The following is a 4433-nucleotide window of genomic DNA, read 5'->3' on the forward strand; positions in this document are numbered from 1 at the left end:
GGGTTAGGATACCCACTACTGATCAGCTGTCTCCTGTAAGTGCAGCAGCCTTCTTGCAGCATACAAAACACAGTGCCATACATCGTACAGTGCCTGTGCTTGGTACTGCAGACCCGGCCCATTCACTTGAATAGGACTGAGATGCACATACACCATATGCCAGGACCAGGACGTGAAGAGCAGCCGAGACCGGTCCAACATTTCTTAGTGGCCTAGAACTCATTAACCCTTCTACCCAGAGAACTGTATGTGATGGCACGACACACACACACTGACACGACAACAATGGTTGTTTGAGATGAGGAAACAGCTCTCCTTTTCTGAACACTGTTTGTGTAGATTAAATTAAATGATCTGGTCTGACATTCTGGTGTTTGGCCACAAGATGCCGCTGTTTCCTAAACACAGCTACAGACTGCATATTTCCATATTCATGAGAGGTGGAGTTAGACACAGAGCCTGGAGAGGAAGAGAAAGCGGGCAGCCATCTTAGAGGGAGCTGATACTGAGGAACTGTGTCAGCAGAGGATTTGACGGCATCCAGGTGTGGGAGCATACATCAGTGACCAGAGCTGCAGCTAAGTGAAGCTGATCATGTCCAAGACACTGATCCTGTCCAAAGGAAGGATGATTGCTTCCAGGAACGCTGATGAGAGCTGAGGAGCAAAGCTACATACACTGCGGGATCGCATGCTTGTTGGAGAGGCATTTGTTCTGTTCAGAGTCACCAGCAGATGCAGATAAAACCCGGGTCGGTAAGATCGTGCACGCACCTCATTACAGTGTTAGCGCCTAGAGACTGAGACCAGGCCTGTAGTAAGTTAGTTAGGGTCTCTGTGTCAGGCCACAAGTGTTGCTACTGTCCATTTCAAGGACTCCATAACTTAAAGTGACATTTCACACTGGAGAGCTGATAAACTTCCCACAAACTGAAGCCAGGCAGGCGTTTTGCTCAGAAGGAATACTCAGGCACGTGCTACAGGACCAGTTATAGGAGGTGGAATTCTGTAGAGCTTTGTAAGATTGTAAGCCGTTGTTCTGCACGGCAGGCTAGTCCGCACCACACACCGAAACAGTTATTCATTTTTTTTTAGGGAAATAACACTTAAGGTGTGGCAGTTTAGTTGTGCCTGTCAGTAGGTAAATTACCACACTTTCCTCCTGCATCCATCAGAGGGTGCCGGGCTGGGTGTAAGTAAATTTATTGTATGTTCCCAGCATTTGTGGTTGTGTTCATTGCCACGTTTAAGTAAAATTCTGTTTAAGCAAAAGCTGGTGGTGGAGTTGTTTTCCTCGTTCGTGACTTCGCTGTATCCTGGGGAGCCCACCCTTGTACACAGCTTACAGTGGGAATGACAAATACACACATATTCCCACAATAGCGGCCAGTGGACATATGAAATGGAAGATGACTGCAGGATCAGACTACACATTTTGTTTGTGGTCTGTTACCATGGAAATAAAGGTCTGCACATGAGTTGTATACACAAAATGAAGGGTTATTATTTGCAAAATTGCTTTATTTTCTCTTTTAGATTCATTGGAACAAATGTGGATATATGTTTTAAAGAGAACCTGTCAGCAAAAAATGCAGTGCAATCTGCAGGCAGCATGGTATAGAGCAGGAGGAGCTGAGCAGATTGATATATAGTTTTTTGGGAAAAGATTCAGTAAAACTTCTGCTCTTTCTGACTTCAGTTGTACATGGGGAGGTGTTATTAGTGATTGATAGCATTTTCTGTGTAAGTGTGTATACAGGGATAGCTGTCAGTCACTGATAGCTGTACACAGGGGAGGTGTTATCAGTGATTGATAGCATTCTCTGTGTAAATGTGTATACAGAAAACGTCAGTCACTGATGGCTATACATATGGGAGGGGTTATCAGTGATTGATAGAATTCTCTGTGTAAGTGTGTATACAGAGATAGCGGTCAGTCACTGAAAGCTGTACACAGGGGAGGTGTTATAAGTGATTGATAGTATTCTCTGTGTATGTAGAGGCAGCTGTCAGTCACTGACAGTTGTGCACAGGGGGAGGTGTTATCAGTGATTGATAGGATTCTCTGTGTAAGTGTATATCCAGAAGTAGCTGTCAGTCACTGTGAGTTGTACAAGGAGTAGGTGTTATCAGTGATTGATAGCATTCCCTGTGTAAGTGTGTGTACAGAAATAGCTGTCAGTCACTGATAGATGCACACGGGGGAGTTGTTATCAGTGATTGATAGTATTTTCTGTGTAAGTGGGTATGCATAGTTGTATACAGGGGGAGGTGATATCATTGAATGGTAGTATTCACTGTGTAAGTGTGTATACAGAGATAGCTGTCAGTAACTGATAGCTGTACACAGGGGAGGTGTTATCCGTGACTGATAGCATTCTCTGTGTAAGTGTGTATACAGGGATAGCTGTCAGTCACTGATAGCTGTACACAGGGGAGGTGTTATCAGTGATTGATAGCATTCTCTGTGTAAATGTGTATACAGAAAACGTCAGTCACTGATGGCTATACATATGGGAGGGGTTATCAGTGATTGATAGAATTCTCTGTGTAAGTGTGTATACAGAGATAGCGGTCAGTCACTGAAAGCTGTACACAGGGGAGGTGTTATAAGTGATTGATAGTATTCTCTGTGTATGTAGAGGCAGCTGTCAGTCACTGACAGTTGTGCACAGGGGGAGGTGTTATCAGTGATTGATAGGATTCTCTGTGTAAGTGTATATCCAGAAGTAGCTGTCAGTCACTGTGAGTTGTACAAGGAGTAGGTGTTATCAGTGATTGATAGCATTCCCTGTGTAAGTGTGTGTACAGAAATAGCTGTCAGTCACTGATAGATGCACACGGGGGAGTTGTTATCAGTGATTGATAGTATTTTCTGTGTAAGTGGGTATGCATAGTTGTATACAGGGGGAGGTGATATCATTGAATGGTAGTATTCACTGTGTAAGTGTGTATACAGAGATAGCTGTCAGTAACTGATAGCTGTACACAGGGGAGGTGTTATCCGTGACTGATAGCATTCTCTGTGTAAGTGTATATACAGAGATACATTTTTGTAAATATTTTATTATATCTTTTCATGGGACAACACTCAAGATAGTAGTCGAAGTACAGCCTGTATTACAGTGTAAATTTGGTGTGCCCTCAAAATAACTCAAACACACAGCCATTTATGTCTAAAACTCTGGCAACAAAAGTAAGTACACCACTAAGTGAAATTGGTCAAATTGTGCCCAAAGTGTCAATATTTTGTGTGGCCACCATTATTTTCCAGCACTGCCTTAACTCTCTTGGGAATGGAGTTCACTAGAGCTTCACAGGTTGCCACTGGAATTCTCTGCCACTCCTCCATGACGACATCACGGAGCTGGTGGATGTTAGAGACCTTGCACTCCTCCGCCTTCTGTATGACAATGCCCCACAGATGCTCAATAGGGCTTAGGTCTGCAGACATTCTTGGCCAGTCCAGCACCTTTACCCTCAGTTTCTTTAGCAGGCAGTGGTTGTCTTGGAGGTGTGTTTGGGGTCGTTATCATGTTGGAATACTGCCCTTTGGCCCAGTTTCCGAAAGGAGGGGATCATGCTCTGCTTCAGTATGTCACAGTACATGTTGGCATTCATGGTTCCCTCAATGAACTGTAGCTCCCCACAACAAGCAGCACTCATGCACCCCCAAACCATGACACTCTTATCACCATGCTTGACTGTAGGCAAGACACACGTGCAGCGTGCCGGTCCGCAGGGGAGAACACATGAGATTCAGTGTGGGCCTAAGGGTACAATAGTTCATCGGTTACTCGCGGTTTAGCAGACGCCTCCCTGGGCCAGCAGTGCAGTGAGGGGGAGAACAGCACTGGATTCTCCGGGGCACACTCGGTGACAGGGGCCACCGGCCAGGTGGTGATCGAGGTGCCCTTGATGGTGATTGGGTTTCTGAGTGCTTGTGCGGCTGGGCCCCTGACTTAGGTAATGTTGTGATGCCAGCACCTTGGTGGTGCAAAATGATGAGAGTGGTAGTAGTATGGAGATAGAAGAATGAGGCAAGGTTTCAATCCAACTAAGAACTTTACTATAACCAGGATCTTGACAGCAATTTTACATCCAATTATAAACAGTCTCTTATGAACATGTAGGTTGGATGTGGCAAATCCCAGTAACAGGATGTATAGGTGGCTATGTTTCAGGCTATAGTAGTAGGTTGTATACTCACAGGTATTTAGCTCCTTGGCTTGCTCCAATCGCAGTAAGGGTGGTTCAAGTCCTTATCTTCTACACACAAGTGATGCAACAGATGGCCTGTCTGTCCTTGAAGTAATGGTGAGGCTGCCGGAAGCTAATAAACCTTCACCTTATTACAAAGGCGCCTAGAGCCTAAAATCATGGCTATTGTCCTTCCTTTGTCTTTCCACAATAACATTAGTAAAATCCACTTGG

The 4433-nt window shown here is 44.8% G+C and overlaps 1 long non-coding RNA gene across 1 annotated transcript; it reads right to left on the minus strand.

Moving 5' to 3' along the window:
- Nucleotides 1-1725: 1725 nt before the first annotated feature.
- On the minus strand, nt 1726-3010 carry LOC120982563. The gene is made up of 3 exons (XR_005774944.1): nt 2940-3010; nt 2298-2464; nt 1726-1822 (listed from the first exon to the last, which is right to left on the minus strand). It is a non-coding gene; the product is annotated as an uncharacterized LOC120982563 (long non-coding RNA).
- Between the last annotated feature and the right edge of the window lie 1423 nt (nt 3011-4433).

This window comes from Bufo bufo, chromosome 11 (genome assembly GCF_905171765.1).
Source record: "Bufo bufo chromosome 11, aBufBuf1.1, whole genome shotgun sequence".
NCBI classification, from domain to species: Eukaryota; Metazoa; Chordata; class Amphibia; order Anura; family Bufonidae; genus Bufo; species Bufo bufo.